General features: G+C 39.5%; 1 pseudogene; it reads left to right on the top strand.

The window, feature by feature from the left end:
• The first annotated feature begins 367 nt into the window (after window positions 1-367).
• On the top strand, window positions 368-4093 carry LOC110307277 (lysine-specific demethylase RAD23B pseudogene; annotated as a pseudogene).
• The last annotated feature ends 14093 nt before the right edge of the window (window positions 4094-18186 follow it).

Here is an 18186-nt window from a genome sequence, read left to right as displayed (position 1 = left end):
AGAGATAAGGGAACGAGTAAAGCAGCCAGGATGTCAGTCCAAAGACAAATGAAAATGACCAGATAAAGAAAATAGATGGAGAGTCACTATGATGGTGGCCACCATCTTGCAATGAGGTAGCAGATTCTCTGCATGTCTTGGGGAGTTCCTCGCACCTCCCGTGGGCCCAGTGGCAAGTGCATGAGGAAGCACCAAGGGTTGAGCTTTTGGGAAAAGCTGAGGGATCAAGCAGACCTGCGGCCAGTGGATGCTGGGCCGGGGTGAGTGCAACTCCAGATGGATGTGACAAGCCCCCACCTCCACCTCCTTCCTCTTGAGAGCCAGAATTGCAGCCACCCAGAGGTGGCCAGACCCTGGCTTAGGCATCATGCATGTCACCGTGAAGAGCTTTAAGTTGTAGACCTTCAAGATCTATATTGACCCAGAGGAGATGGTAAAGACATTGAAAGAGAAGATTGAATCTGAAAAGAGGAAAGATGCCTTTCTGGTATACTGCTCTCAAAGAATATAAAATTGACGAGAAAGCTTTGTGGTGGTTATAGTGACAAAACCAAAAGCAATGACAACAGCCGTGCCAGCTATAACCCAGCAATCAAGTACTCTCAGCAATACTACAGTCAGCCCCTCCCCAGCAGCAGCTGTGGCCCAGGCTCCTACTTCCACTCCTGCCTCCACTACTCCAGCCTTAAAGACAGCATCTTATGACTGCACCTGCTGATGTAATTCATCCTGAGAAACCTGCAGAAAAGCCAGCACAGACACCAAGGCTTACTACCCAGCACCAGCGGACAGTACACCAGGAGGTTATTCCTGGTCAATTTTTGAAGATGCAACAAGTGCCCTTGTGACAAGTCAGCCTTAAGAGAATATGGTAACTGAAATTATGCCAATAGGCTATGAATGAGAACAAGTAATTGCAGCCCGGAGAGCCAGTTTCAACAACCCTGACAGAGCTGTGTAAAACCTTCTGATAAGATTCCCTGGAGATAAGAAAGTCAGGCTGTGGCTGATCCTCCCCCCAGTAAGAACATTGACAAGGGAGATGTGACTCCCTGGTAGGCACCAAGATCTCATCCTGAGGAAGTATAAAATCAACACATAGCTTTAAAACCACTCTAGTTTGGGAGAAGGGATTATTAAATTTCCCTGATGATTGAAACCCATGCCATGGATTCCAGAAACACCTGGCATAATCCAGTTATAGGTGCATTATGAGACCTTCAGCATAGTTCTGAGAATACATTCCAGAATATGATATGATCAGAACATTTGTTTGGAAACGGCATTACTGAATTGAGTATAACAGATTAAATTCCACAATCAGCTCAGTTGCCGGCTGCCTTCCTTTGTGCCAGAGATTTGTTAGCCTCACAGGAGAGAGATTCACATTGTGTATGTATTAAAGCTGCAGGGCATCATATATTAAAAGGGGGCTGTCCTTCTCAAGGATTTACACTTTCTTCTCTGCAAAACTAATGGTAAGTTCTAACTATGGATTTCAGTGGAAGGGACTTGCTTTTCTGACATCCTGGTGCTGCAAGGAACAGCTTACCTCACCAGACTGCAGGAAATACATTCACTCCTCAAAGAGATGGTTTTGGCACTTTCTAGTTAAGTGATTAAACAGGTGACCCCATTTCACCAGTCTAGCATAAGCAAGGAGTAACTGAAAGAATATAAAGGAATATAGTCCATGTATAAAACAATATAGTCCATGTATGTCCTAAGTGTTGTTAAAAATATAAGTGCATATTTAGTAGGTGAAAGCTGACTGGTAAAACTTTGCCTTTGCTGCAGAAATTAAGGAAATAACCACAAATACCAGGAATGTTCTTTGAACATAGATAAATAAAACTGTCACTTTCCTCACAGATTCACTGGCACCTTTGTCTTCATTTTCTATAAAGACTCATGTAGACATTAGAAAAAAATCATCAATGGAATTCTTCAAAATAAGTTAGTTAGGATGTTTAATGACAGACAAGTATATAATCTCATTGTTTCATGAACTGGACATACCTCCACTGTGGACAAGGACTCATCCTTAGGAAGCCAGAACAGTGTTAAGATGGGAGATTTCCTGTGACTGTTGGTGTCTCCCTCCTGCAGTCAATCCTACTTCTCCTTGTTCATTTTTAACATTCATTTATATCTCTTTTGGTATAGAGGAGCTTATACACACCATGATAAATGATAGAAGCGTATGTAGGGAGATTATAAAATCTACCAGTACAGGCTCTTTATAACTAGATCTGATAAGCCAATATAGAGACAGTCTTTTGATATAAATTATAGGAACTTTTGAGAGCCTATGGATTCTAAAATCAGATATTTTGTCAGAATTCTATTGACCTAGTATTTTAAAGGAACAGACAATTTTCAAGAAGATCACAACCCTTTTCACATATCACCACCATTGGGACGTTCCTAGTTCTATTTCTATGCTGTTTAGACAGTGAGAAGGATGACAGAGCATTGCAAAAGACTCCAGCAGGCAATCATGTACTGAAAGGACTGTAATGGATCAGACAGAGAGCATTCCACAGATGATATAGAGTGAGATTAGGTGGAAAACATTTCTAGTGAGTTATTCACTGATTTATCTGCACAGCTCACAGAATTCTATCCTCAGCCTTTGAAAGTCCAAGAATGAATTGATTCAACAGGAGTATAGTATTCAAACTATGAAAAAAATTTATACTTTCTTTGTGTAATGGGAAAGTATGCATAAGATATATGGATAGTAAACACATTTTTAAGTTTTGAACATCATTATATATCAAAAATGTAAATTAAAAGCTAATTTGAGATGTCATCTAATCTAAACAACATTTATATTTCTTAAGGAAACAAGTAACACCAAATGCTGATAAGAAATTTGTTAAAGGGGAAAGACAATGCATGTTTGGTTTAACCTATTGTAGGAACCATGGAATTCTGTATGAAAGTTATTCCAAAAGGAAAAAAAAGTCATGTGACCTTCCTACATCACTCCTGTACAGACAGATCAGTACTCTGTCCTGCAAAAATAGGAAAACATCTGTGTAAAACAAGAAGAATATGTACCAAGTTTTATGAAAGATGGAACCACATATTCTGGGTGGGATAAGAGAAGAAACCTAGAAACAGTGTGGAATATCTAATACAAAAGCAAGAAGTAATGAACCCAATTATGAAAGGAAGGTTGGCACTGACATGAGACTTTAAAAATACAGTATCTGAAGAGGGTCTGCATGAAGGTTGATCTAGGATTGGAAGGTAGGATAACATCGAGATGTCTTTCCTGTGATTTCTACAGTCTTAGCGCTGCCTTATTGGAGACTCATACTATAGGAAGCCAGAGACCATGATGGCCTTTCTTTTATAAACAAGGTCATTCATTATTTACTTTTCCCAGATATGGAGGTGGTGCTGTCCCCCTGCATGCAAATCCTTCAGCAAGCTCTAAGTTAAATCCCCTCCTGGACTGTGGTAGCACATATCTCTCTTACTGAAGGTTGATTTTTGATGAAAAGGGGGTATAGCCTAAAGGATGAAAATGTTCACTCTTCTGTACCTGTTAACAGTTGTTCCTGGTGAGAGTTGCCATTTCATTCATGTGTCTTGAGGGCTTTTTTTTTTTTTTTTAATGTGTGATTGACAAAAATGATCCTTCTTTTCTGAAGGTATCCTGTCTGATGTACAGCTTCAGGAGTCAGGACCTGGCCTGGTGAAACCTTCTCAGACAGTGTCCCTCACCTGCACTGTCACTGGCATCTCCATTACCACTGGTAATTACAGGTGGAGCTGGATCCGGCAGTTTCCAGGAAACAAACTGGAGTGGATAGGGTACATATACTACAGTGGTAGCATTACCTACAATCCATCTCTCAAAAGTCGAACCACCATCACTAGAGACACTTCCAAGAACCAGTTCTTCCTGGAATTGAACTCTTTAACTACTGAGGACACAGCCACATACTACTGTGCACGAGACACAGTGTGGAATCTTCAGTGTGAGCCCAGATGTAAACCTCCTTGTAGAGCAGCTCTGCACCAACAGGGGTCTTGCCCCATACACTTAGCACAGGAAATCTATTTTAGGGTAGATTAAAAACAATCTTGCTCAAAACTCTAGCAGGAGACTACTGATGAACAGGAAGACACATTTGTGATAAGGTCTTTAGGTAATACAATGCTCACTGCATACTAAAACTCCTTAAATTTTACCCAGAATTCTTCAATGACACTCGCTCCTAGAGGCTCCACATGCCAGCCCGCTCTCACCAAAAATTGTTCCTTTCTAAAAGATCTTGAGCTTGAGCAACAAAACCTGAGAGGATCCTGGGGAAAAGGAGGTTCAGTGATAGTTGCACCTTGAGATCCATCTCATGGGGAAGATTCAAGGGCTGACACTATTACTGATGCTATTGTGTGCTCATAAACAGGACCTGAGCCTGGCTACCCTCTGAGAAGCCCAAAAAGCATGTGAATAAGACAGATGCGGATACTTACATAGAATCAATGCACAGAAACTGGGTACCCCTCAATCTGAATTAGGAAAAAGCTGGAGGAAGCTGAGGAGCAGGGAAATCCTATAGGAAAACTAGCAGTCTCAATTAACTTTCCTCCCCACACTTGAGATGTCTCAAACAAATGGCCCGCAACCTGGCAGCATACAACAGCTGATATGTTATCACTCTACTTATATACATCAGAGTACTATGTAGTCTTCTCTCAATGAGAGAAGATGCATATACCCCTCCAGGGACTTGTGGCCCCAGGGAAGTGTAGAGTTATGGTGGGGTTGGGATAGGGGAGGTTCCTACAACCTCAAAGAGATAGGGGGAGGAGGAATGGGAGGAGGAACAGTCAAATGGAAGACCAGGAGAGGAATAACAACTGGACAATAAAAGAAGATTAAAGAATAATAACTAAAATAATTTCAAATTAATAAATTCATAAAAGAAGAATATATGTGGTCTGGAAACTAAATCTGTCATATGTGTATGCCCTGTTTAACTCAGTGAGATAATATAATCATTAATAATTTCTACAATGTGAATTCACAGAAAAATCTTGTCTGAATTACTTTCTTGTTGCTATTGTAAGATACTAGGTCCAAGTCAACTTATGAAACGGAATATTTATTTGATTTATAGTTCTAGATAGCAATAAAATGATAAGTCAGCATGGCAGCAAGCAGAATTCAGGTTATTCAGGACAAGTGAAAATCATGAAGTTATCAACAAGTAAGAAATAGATTTAGAGAACTCTGAGAATGGTGTAAATCATTTCAAGTCTCAAGCTTCCCTTCATTGACATATTTTGTCCAACAGAGACACACTCCCTAATTCTTCTAAAAGTAATTTTTTTCTGTGTATACTATTTCTTTTTGGGAAATCCTCTATACCCTCCCCCCATTCCCCTGCTCCCCAACCCACCTACTCCTGCTTCCTGCCCCTGTCATTTTTCTATATTGGAGAATATAATCTTCACAAGACCAAGGGACTCTCCTTCCATTGATGGCCAACTAGGACATTCTCTGCTACATATGCAGGTACAGACATAAGCTCTGGGGGAAGGGGGGTACTGGTTAGTTTGTATTGTTCCTCCTATAGGGCTGCAGACCCCTTTAGCTCCTTGGTACTTTCTCTAGACCCTTCATTGGGGACCCTGTGTTCCATCTTATAGATGACTGTGAGCATCCACTTCTCTATTTGACAAGCACTGGCTTAGCCTCACAGGAGATAGATATTTCAGGTTCCTATCAAAAAAATCTTGTTGGCATAAGCAATAGTGTCTGTGTTTGGTGGTTGTTTATGGGATGGATCCCAGGGTGGGACAGTCTCTGGATGGTCATTCCTTCAGACTCAGCTCCAAACTTTTCTCTGTAACTCCTTCCATGGGTATTTTGTTCCCAATTCTAAGAAGGAACAAAGTATCCACACTTGGTCTTCCTTCTTCTTGAGTTTCATGTGTTTTGCAATTTGTATCTTGGGTATTCTAAGTTTCTGGGTGAATATCCACTTATCAGTGAGTGCATATCATGTGTGTTCTTTTGTGATTGGGTTACCCCACACAAAATGATATCCTTCAGATCTATTCATTTGCCTAAGAATTTCATAAATTCATTGTTTTTAATAGCTGAGTAGTACTCCATTGTGTAAATATACCACATTCTCTGTATCCATTCCTCTGTTAAGGGACATCTGGGTTCTTTCAAGTTTCTGGCTATTATAAAGAAGACTGCTATGAACATAGCGGAGCATATGTCCTTATTACATGTTAGAGCATCTTCTGGGTATATTACCAGGAGTGGTATTGCTGGATCCTCAGGCATTACTATGTCCAATTTTCTGAGAAATAACCAAATTGATTTCCAGAGTGGTCGTTCCAGCTTGTAATCCCACCAGCAATTGAGGAGTATTCCTCTTTCTCCACATCCTCCCTAGCATATGCTGTCACTTGAATTTTTCTTCTTAGCCATTCTTACTGCTGTGATCTGGAATCTCTAGGTTGTTTTGATTTGCATTCCCCTGATGACTGAGGATGTTGAACATTTTTTTAGGTGCTTCTCTGCCATTGAGAATTTGTCACTTCAGAATTCTTTGTTTAGCTCTGCACTTCATTTTTAATAGGGGTATTTTTTTTCCCTCTGGCATCCAACTTCTCAAGTTCTTGCATATATTGGCTTTTAGCCCTCTGTCAGATTTAGGATTGGTAAAGATCTTTCCCAATCTGTTGGTTGCTTTTTTGTCTTATTGAGAGTGTCCTTTGTCTTATAAAAGTTTTGCAAATTTATGAGGTCCCATTTGTCAAATGTTGATCTTACAGCATATACTATTGCTGTTCTGTTCAAGAATATTTCCCCTGTGCCCATATCTTCAAGGCTCTTCCCCACTTTCTCCTCTTTAAGTTTCAGTGTCTCTAGTATTATGTGGAGGTCCTTGATCCACTTCAACATTAGCTTTGTACAAAGAGAAAATAGTAGATCAATTTGCATTCTTTTATATGCTAACTGCCAGTTGAGCCAGCACCATATTTTGAAAATGCTGTCATTTTTTCTACTGGATGGTTTTAGCTCCTTTGTCAAAGTTACCATAGGTGTGTGAGTTTATTTTTGGTTCTTCAATTCTATTCCATTGATCTACCTGTCTGGAAATGTATGGTAAAATGAAATTTTAATCACAATTGCTCTGTAGTACAGATTGAGGTCAGGGATGGTGATTCATCAGAGGTTCTTTCATTATTGAGAATAGTTATTGGTATCCTAGGTTTTTTGTTGTTCCAGATGAATTTGCAAATTTCCCTTTCTAATTCTGTAATGAATTGAATTGGAATTTTGTTGGAGATTGCATTGAGTCTGTAAATTGCTTTAGGCAAGATGGCCATTTTTACTATATTAATCTTACCAATCCATGAACATGGGAGACCCTTCCGTCTTCTGAGATCTTCTTTGATTTCCTTCTCCAGAGAATTGAAGTCCTTATCATACAGATCTTTCACTTGCTTAGTTAGACTCACACCAAGGTATTTTATATTATTGGTGACTATTGTGAAAGATGTTGTTTCCCTAATTTCTTTCTCAGCCTCTTTATCCTTTGTGTAGTGAAAAGCTACTGATTTGTTTGAGTTAATTTTATATCCAGCTACATAGCTGAAGTTGTTTATCAGGTTTTGGAGTTCTCTGGTGGAAGCAGAAATGGTGGTCTTACCTGGGCTCACAGATGTGCCAGTTCTTCTGGGATACCAGCTCTCTCCTGGTGGCATTTGACTATGGAGAGCTCTGTCACAGTATCAGCTCCAGGCTTAGATGAATCCTGGATGCCCTAAACTGTTAACAACAGTATATGTCTTCAGAACAGTTGTTTGCCTATTTATATGTTACTCCTAGTAATACACCTAAAATATGTCTCACACACACAGAGGGGGGAGAGGAGAGGAGAGAGAGAGAGAGAGAGAGAGAGAGAGAGAGAGAGAGAGAGAGAGAGAGAGAGAGAGAGAGAGATCCATTGTCATTGTGTTGGGGCTAACAGAGGCAGGATAAGAGATAGCGAAGACAAAGGCATGGTCCTTTAAGAGAACGGGATATGGGATGCCCCTGGATATACAAATAACAAGGACATACAGTATTTTCATTGCAATAAAAGCTGTCTCTATTTCTCAATCACAGCTCTGAAGAAGAGGTATCAATATCAAGGGCTGTGGTGGACCAGTTGCAGGATACCACAAAATCCTACAGCTCCCTGCTGCAAGTGTCCGAGAGATGTTTCTGGGAGGTTTGAGCCCTTGCACTTATTTAGAAACAAGAAGGTGTATCACATATCATGATCTCAGCAGTTTTAAGATCCTCTCCTCTGCATTTCTTGTTGTTTGTCAGTGGTCAGATTGTCATGGAATATAAAATAAAATTTTATATCTGTGTTGGCTTATATGCATTGTATTAATTCTTTACACCAAGTGTATCCTTCCTAATCCAGGGAATAATATCTATATCATATATATCATTAAAAAGACTAAAAGAGCTAGATAATATTTATTCAAAAGTGACAAAAAGACAAAAGATATTTCTATAAACAAAAAGATTAGGTCAGCAAAGGCATAGCACAGAATCAATGTCTCTCATTACCAGAGCAATGAAAATTAAGGTCAGAAAGATATATCACCTCATATATGGATGTATTCAAGATATGTGTTCATGGCTGTTGCTGTGTTGACAGTTACACAAGGTTCCATGAACAGACTGAGAAATAAGGACGCTGCCATGTGTTACTGTGTGAGAGATACAGTGAGGAAAGTAAATTGGGAGCTCAGACCAAAAAAAAAAAAAAAAAAAAAAAAACCACTCTATCTAAGGTGCTCATGGTCAGCAGGGGGCACTGGAACACAGAGAGCTCCAGGTCAACAGAAGTAGAGTAGAATAGTGAATTGTTAAAATAATCTAAATATGAGATTTTCTTTTCTGGTCCCATTTATTTCATGCTTTTTTGGCTTCTTATTGCTTTATGTCCATATCATACTTTAGGCTGGGGAAATTTTCTTCTATGATTTTGTTGAAGACATTTTCAGGTCCTTTGATCTGGAAATCTTAATTCTTCTCTATTCCAATTATTCTTAGATTTGGTCTCTTTATTGTGTCCTGAATTTCCTGGATACTTTGGGTTAGGAGTTTTTTATGTTTTAAATTTTCTTTGACCGATGTCCGAATCTCTTCTACTGTATCTTTTACACCTGAGATTCTCTCTACTCTCTCTTGTATTCTGTTGGTAATACTTTCGTCTGTAATTCCTGACCTCTTTCCTAGGTTTTCCATTTCCAGGTTTGCCTCCATTTGTGTTTTCTTTATTGTTTCTACTTCCACTTTTAGGTCATGGATTGCTTTATTCTATTTCTTCACCTGTTTATCTGTGTTTTCCTGTATTGCTTTCAGTGAGTTATTGATATCCTCCTTAAAGGACACTATTATCTCGATCAGATATTATTTTAGGACAGATTCATGATTAAACAGTCAGATGCAGATGTTTGCATCCATCCAATGGACAGAAGCAGCTGATCCCTGTTGTAGAATATGGAAGACTGAAAGAAGCTGAGGAGAAGGGTGATCCTCTAGAAAGACCAGAAGTCTTAATTAATCTGTACCCTTGAGAGCTTTCAAACACTATACCACCAAACAGATAGCTTACACCAGCTGATATGAGGCCCCCAACACAGATAGAGTAGAGGATTTCCAGGTCTGTTTTCATTCAGAGATGAGGCACCTAACCCTCAAGAGGCTGGAGTCTCCTGGGAGTTTAGAGGTCAGGTGGATTGGGTTATGGCAACATCCACGTGGAGACAGGGTGGGGTGGGGTTGAGGTGTGGGATGTGGAGAACTCAGAGCATGAATGGGGGGTGGGGAAGGGAATATGGAGTGTAAAAAAGGAATTACAAATAAAATTAAATTAAAAAATAATCTGAATTGTTTCAAGTTATAATTCACACTTTCCAGAAAAACACTATAGAGATCAAATATTAAAATAATTACATCTTTAGTTCTGATGGACGAATTTAAATATAGGATACATTCTATTTAGAACAAAATGCAGAGCACTAACAATGCAGATGTGACTCCCTAGTAGGCACAAAGATGTCATCATGAGGAAGCAGAAAACCAAGAAGTAGTTTAAAAACAACTCTGGTTTGGGGAAGGTATCATTGAATTCCCCTGATGTTTGAAACCCATGACATGGATTCCAGTAACACCTGCCATAATCTCGGCTTAGGGGCATGATGAAACCTTCAGTATAGCACTGAGAAATATGTCCCAGCATAGGATATACTCAGAATATTTGTTTGGAAATGGTATTATTGAATATAGTATAACATATAAAATTCCACAATCAGATCAGTTGAATTCTGCCTTCCTCTGTGCCAGAGATTAGTCCGCTGTGCAAGAGGGAGATAGTCCTGCTGTATGCATTAAAGTTGCAGAGCATCATAGATTAAAAGGGGGTTTTCCTTCTCAAGGATGTACACTTTCTTCTCTTCAATGACTAATGGACAGTTCTAACCATGCATTTAAATGAAAGAAAGTTGTTTTTCTGACCTACTGGTGCTGCAAGGAACAGCTTAACGTGCCATACTGAAGGGAATGTATCTTTCACTCCTCATTCACATGATTTTGGCACTCCTCTAGTCAACTAAACATGTGTTCCTATTGTACCAATCTAAAATATGGAAGGAGTAACTGAAGTAATACAAAAGAAGAAACAATATAGGCAATGTGTGCCCCAAGTGCTGTTAAAAATTCAAGCACGTAAAAAAATATATATATATACAAGCACGCATATTTAGAAGTAGTTAAAGCTGACTGTCAAAACATTGACTTTGTTACTGAAATTAACAAAATAACCAAAAATACCAGTAATGTTACTTTGAGCAGAGATAAATGAAACTGTCATTTGACTCACAGATTCATTGGCAACTTTTCTTCATTTTCTATAATGACTCATGTAGACATTAGGAAAAATGTCATCAAAAGAATTATTTGGAATAAAACTCTTTAAGGGTGCTTTATGACAGACCAGTAGATAGTCTCATTGTTTCACAAACTGGAAATAACATCCAATGTGGACAAGGATAAGTTTTGGGGTCTGCCTGCAGTTCTCATATTTGGATTCGAGCCTGGGAGGCATCTTGGAGCTGTGGTAAAGAGGAGCTTATACACACCATGATAAATGATGGAAGTGTAGGTAGGGAGATTATAAAATCTATTGGGGCAAGTTCTTTATAACTACATCTATCACACAGAGAATATCATCCTGCTGTTAAGGCAATATAGAGACAGTCTTTTGATATAAATTTTAAGAACTTTTGAGAGCCTACTTATTATAAAGTCAGATATTTTGTCAGAATTCTACTGACATAGTACTTTAAAGGAACACATTATTATCAAGAAGATTACAACCCTTTCCACAGATCACCACCATTGTGGTGTTCCTACTTCTGTTTCTATTCTGCTCAGACACTGAGAAAGATGACAGAGCATTGCAACTGTCTCCAGCAGACAATCATGTACTGAAAGGACTGTAATGTATCACACAGAGAACATTCCACAAATGATATACAGTGAGATTAGGTAGAAAAAAGGTCTAGTGGGTTGTTCACTGATTTTTCTGCACCACCCACAGAATTCTACCCTCAGCCTTTGAAAGGCAAAGAATGAATTGATTCAACAAGAGGATGGCAGTCACACTTTGAAATATTTTATAGTTTCTTTGTGTATTGGAAAAATATGCATAAAACATATGAATAGTAAACACTTTTTGAAGTTTTAACATCACACTCTATATAGAAAATGTAAATTAAAAGCTAATTTGAGATGTCATCTAATCCAAATATCAATTATATTTCTTAAGGAAACAAGTGACATCAGATGCTGATGAGAAATTGGTGAAAAGGGAAAGACAATGCATGGTTGGTTTAAACTATTGCATGTCCCATGGAACTCTGTATTAAAGTTATTCCAAAAGGAAAAAAAAATCATGCGACCTACCTACAACACTCCTGTGCAGGCAGCTCAGGTCTCTCTACTGGAAAGATAGGAGGTCATCTGTGCAACAACAAGAAGAGTGTGTACCACGTTTTAGGAAAGATGGAAACACATATCCTGGGTGGGATAAGAGAAGAAAACTAAACAGTGTAGACTTACAAGTAAGAAAGAAATAAGTCAGGAACCCAAATATGAAAGGAATGTTGACACTGACTTGAGACTTTAAAAACACAGGATCTGAAGAGAGTTTTTATGAAGGATGGTCTAGGATTAGAAGGTAGGATCATGTCTAGATGTGTTTTCTGTGATTTGTACAGTCTTAGTTCTCCCTTATTGGATGCTCACACTATAGGAAGCCGGAGACCATGATGGTCTTTTTTTTTTTTTTAATAACCAAGTGCATTCATTATTTACCTTCCCCAATTATGAAGACAAGGCTGACTCCCTGCATGCAAATGCTTCTTGTAGCTCTAAGTTAAATCCCCTCCTGGACTGTGGAATCTCATATCTCTCACTGGAACGTGATCTCTGAAGGAAGGGGGTGTAGCCTAAAAGATGAGAGTGTTGATTCTTGTGTACCTGTTGACAGCCCTTCCTGGTAAGTGTTGCCACTTTATACATGTGCTCATGAGGAGTTTTTAAAATATGAGCTTGACAGAAATGACTCTTCTTTTCTGAAGGTATCCTGTCTGATGTACTGCTTCAGGAGTCAGGACCTGGCCTGGTGAAGCCTTCTCAGACAGTGTCCCTCACCTGCACTGTCACTGGCTACTCTATCACCAGTGGTAATCACTGGTGGAACTGGATCCGGCAGGTTTCAGGAAACAAACTGAAGTGGATGGGGTACATAAGCTCCAGTGGTACCACTGACAGCAATCCATCTCTCAAAAGTCGAATCTCCATTACTAGAGACACTTCCAAGAACCAGCTATTCCTGCAATTGAACTCTGTGACTACTGAAGATATAGCCACATATTACTGTGCAAGAGACACAGTGTTGAGTCTTCAGTGTGAGCCCAGACAAAAACCTCCTTATAGAGCTTCGCTACACCAACAGGTGGATTGCCAGGGACATTTAGGACAGGAAATCTACTTTAGGGAGGGTTAAAAATAATCTTGCATAAAACCCTGGCAGAAGTTGCCTGCTGGACAGAAAGACACATTAGTAATAAAGTCTTCAGTTAATACAATGCCCATTGCCAACTAAAACTCCTTAAATTATACCCAGAAGCCTTCAATGGCACTCCCTCCTGGAGGCTCCACATGCCAGCATATTCTGACACAGAATTGTTCCTTTCTAAAGAACATGAGGGTAGAAGCATGAGAGAAGCCTGAGGGACAGGATGTCCAATAATAGGCCCAGCTCCAGATCCATCTCAAGGGGAAGCTCCAATGCCTGATACTATTAATGATGCTGTGTTGTGCTCATAGACAGGAGGTGACCATGGCTGTCCTCTGAGAAGCCCAAAAAACATCTGAATGAGAGTGAAGTAGATACTTACACATAACCAATGCACAGAAACTGGGGAACCATGGGGCTGAATTAGGGAAAAGCTGGAGGAAGTTGAGGAGGAGGCAACCACATAGGAAGATTAATAGTCACAACTAACCTCTCCCTCAAGCCCCAAGACCTCTCAGACACATACCAGCAACCAGGAAGCACACAACAGCTGATATAATACCCCTCTAAAGATATACAGCAGAGGACTGTGTAGTCTGGCCTCAATGAGAGAAGATGCATATACCCCTCCAGAGACTTGAGGCACCAGAAAGTGGAGAGTTTTTGTAGGGTAAGGTGAGGGAGGTTGATACAACCACTATAAGATAGGGGAATGAGGTATGGGATGAGGAACAGTCAAAGGGAAGACCAGGAGAGGGATTACAACTGGACAGTAAAAAAGAAAAGATTTAAGAATAATAATTAAAAATAATTTCAAAGAAATAAATTCATAAAAGAAGAATATATTTCATCTGGAAGATAAACCTATCATATGTTGTATGCCCTGCTTAACTCAGTGAGACCATATAATCATTAATTATTCCTTCAATGTTAATTCACAGAAAAAAATCTTGTTTTAATTATTTTCCTGTTGCTGTTGTAAAATACTGTCTAAGGCAACTTATGAAACAAAATGTTTAATTTGGTTTATAGTTCTAGATGGCTATAACATAATAAATCAGCATCATAGCAAGGAGAAATCATGCTAGCCAGGGCAAGTGAAGAACATGAAGTTAGCAACAAATAAGAAATAGAGATAGGCTAATATCCACTTATCAGTGAGTACATATCATGTGAGTTCTTTTGTGATTGGGTTACCTCACTCAGGATGATGCCCTCCAGGCCCATCCATTTGCCTAGAAATTTCATAAATTCATTTTTAATAGCGGAGTAGTACTCTATTGTGTAAATGTACCACATTTTCTGTATCCATTCCTCTGTTGAGGGACATCTGGGTTCTTTCCAGCTTCTGGCTATTATAATTAAGGCTGCTATGAACATAGTGGAGCATGTGTTCTTCTTACCGGTTGGGACATCTTCTGGATATATGCCCAGGAGAGGTATTGCAGGATCCTCCCATAGTACTATGTCCAATTTTCTGAGGAACCGCCAGACTGATTTCTAGAGTGGTTGTACAAACTTGCAATCCCACCAACAATGGAGGAGTGTTTCTCTTTCTCCACATCCTCGCCAGCATCTGCTGTCACCTGAATTTTTGATCTTAGCCATTCTGACTGGTGTGAGGTGGAATCTCAGGGTTGTTTTGATTTGCATTTCCATGATGATTATGGATGCTGAACATTTTTTTTAGGTGCTTCTCAGCCATTTGGTATTCCTCAGGTGAGGATTCTTTGTTTAGCTCTGAGCCCCATTTTTTTGTTGTTGCTGTGTTTTGTTTGTTTGTTTGTTTTGAGACAGGGTTTCTCTGTATAGCCCTGGCTGTCCTGGTACTCACTTTGTAGACCAGGCTGCCCTTGACCTCAGAAATCTGCCTGCCTCTGCCTCTGCCTCACAAGTGCTGGGATTAAAGGCATGTGCCACCGTGCCCATGCCTGGCAGAGCACCATTTTTTAATGGGGCTATTTGATTTTCTGGAGTCCACCGAAACTTAGAATACCCAAGATACAAGATACAATTTGCAAAACACATGAAACTCAAGAAGAACGAAGACCAAATTGCAGACACTTTGCCCCTTCTTAGAATTGGGAACAAAACACCACATGGAAGGATTTACAGAGACAAAGTTTGGAGCTGAGAAGAAAGGATGGACCATCTAAAGGCTGCCATACCCAGGGATCCATCCCATAATCAGCCTCCCATAATCAGCCTCCAAACACTGACAACATTGCATACACCAGCAAGATTTTGCTGACCCTGATACAGCTGTCTCTTTTGAGGCTATGCCAGGGCCTGGGAAACACAGAAGTGGATGTTCACAGTCCGCTATTGGATGGAACACAGGGTTCCCAATGGAGGAGCTAGAGAAAGTACCCAAGGAACTGAAGGGGTCTGCAACCCTATAGGTAGAACAACAATATGAACTAACCAGTACCCTTGGACCTCTTGTCTCTAGCTGCACATGTATCAGAAGATGGCCTAGTCAGCCATCATTGGGAAGAGAGGCTCTATGGTCTTGCAAACTTTATATGCCTCAGTACGGGGGAATGCCAGGGCCAAGAAGTGGAAGTGGGTGGGTAGGGGAGTGGGGGGGGGGTCTGGGGGACTTTTGGGATAGCATTTGAAATGTAAATGAAGAAAATACCTAATTAAAAATAAATTAAAATAAAATAATAATAATAATAAAATTAAATAGAGTTAGGGAACTCTGAGAATTGGATAAATCATTTCAAGTCAGAAGCCTTACTTCACTGACATATTTTGCCCAACAGAGACAAATTTCCTAATTCTTCTCAAATAGATTCACCACTGTCTACAGATCCACTCATTCTTCCTCAGGAGAGTCCTCTGTGCTAAAAAGACCCCACAGTACAAGGCTGAAGGCCAAATCCTGACTAACAAGCTATCATAGGAGCTTTCTTCAGGGCATGTGTGTCCTGGGGCTGCTCCTGTGCTTTGTTTCTGCTCTCTGCTGAGTGTCTCAGAGACAATCCAAGGAGCTTCCAGCTCCCTAGCATTAATTTCGAAACTCAAAGGTATCCAATGGCATGAAGTCAGCAGGTTCCAGGTTCTCTCCATTTCTGGTGGGCATCCAGTGGGCAAATAGCCATAGGATATAAAATAAAATTTTATATCAGTGTTGATATATATGCATTGTATTGACTCCACCAAAAGGATCCTTCCTTGTCCAGGGGATAATATCTACATCATATAATTGACAAAACCTGCTAGATAATACTGATCTAAATGCAATTGAAAGAACAAAGGTTATTTTTTTTTTATAAAAACAGAGATATGTGTGTTAAAAAGGAAGAACACTGAATATATGTCTCTCATCAATAATTTAATGAAATTTAATGTCAAAAGTTTATCCTCATATATTGAGGATATATTCAAGGTAAAAAATGTGCTCACATCTGTGACTATGTTGATACTTACTCTAGGTTTCATGGATATGGATGCTTATAATTTGAATTTGTAAATATGCAGTCATCTGATGTCAAGTACATTTGCTTCAAATAAAATATGTATTCATGTTTTCATGAACTAAAATGAACAAAATCAATAGTTTTCCCTTCACATTTAGGGAAATTTTATAACTTTACCAGACAAGTCTAATTCTGAACAAGTGTTTTCTCATAGAGAATCTATATACAGCAAGGATAAATACAAACACAGAGACTGGGATAATATACCAAACCTGAGCCTGATCTGGCAACATAATAGTATGCAATGCTATTTAAATTTCTTATTTTAAAAGGAGGCATGACTTGTTTCTGCCCAGTCCTTGCTGCTGGGACAGAACCCTATTTCATCTGCTCCCATGAAGACTCCATATCTCAATGAGTCCTTGAAGACCCACTGCACTCAGAGCAGTTGAGCAGTTGAGGACCTGCTGCACTTAGAGCACTTGAGGAGATGCTGATGCTTCTCTCAGAGCAGTTGAGGATTGGGTAGACTCAGGGAAGTTGGAAAACAGATTGACTGCTCCAATGAAGACTCAATAGTCTGAAGGCCTCCCAGGGGATGTACTGCAGCCAAGGCAACAGATCACTATCTTCTCTGCTCCTGTGAGGATCCCCAGTTGGAAAGCCTCACAGGTGATCTGTGACAGAGGGGGCTGCAGGCCTACCAAGAGACATGAAGTAACCCAGGGACAAAAGAGGCAGACTCCATACAGTCACCAAGACTAACAAACACCAGGGATATCCAGATGGTGAAAGGCAAGACCAAGACCAAAAGCAACAGAAGCCAAAATACACAGGCATCATCAGAACCCAGTTCTCTCAGCACAGCAAGCCCTGAATATATCAACACACCTGAAAATCAGGAATCTGTCCTAAAGTCATATCTCATGAAAATAAGAGTCCTTTAAGTAGGATATCAATAACTCACTGAAAAAAAATTATAGAGAAACACAGGTAAACAGATGAAGGAATTGAATAAAGTGATCCAAGACCTAGAAATGGGAGTAGAAACAATAAAGAAAATACAAATGGAGGCAAACCTGGAAATGGAAAACCTAGGAAAGAGGTCAGGAATTAGAGGTGTAAGTATCACCAACAGAATACAAGAGATAGAAGAGAGGATCTAAGGTGTAGGTGATATAGTAGAAGAGATTGACACAACTGTCAAAGAAAATTCAAAACATAAAAAACCCCTAACCCAAAGTATCCAGGAAATTCAGGACACAAGAAAATACCAAATCTAAGAATAATTGGAATAGAGGAGAATGAAGGTTCCCAGCTCAAAAGACCTGAAAATGTCTTCAACAGAATCATAGAAGAAAACTTCCCCAACCTAAAAAAAAAAAAGATGGCCATAAAAGTATAAGAAGCCTATACAACACCATAAATGGCACCAAAAAAGAAAATCTTTGTATTATATAATTATCAAAACACTAAATGCATAGAGCAAAGAAAGAATATTAAAAGCTGAAAAGGGGAAAAAAAGGTCAAGTAACATACAAAGATAGACCTATCAGAATTACACCAGACTTCTCAACAGAGACTAGGAAAGCCAGAAGATCCTGGTAAGGGGGTCATCCAGAATCTAA

This window comes from Mus caroli, unplaced genomic scaffold, assembly GCF_978045245.1.
Source record: "Mus caroli unplaced genomic scaffold, Mus_caroli_1 scaffold_14, whole genome shotgun sequence".
In the NCBI taxonomy this organism is placed as follows: Eukaryota; Metazoa; Chordata; class Mammalia; order Rodentia; family Muridae; genus Mus; species Mus caroli.
This window is presented reverse-complemented; position numbering and strand designations above follow the sequence as displayed.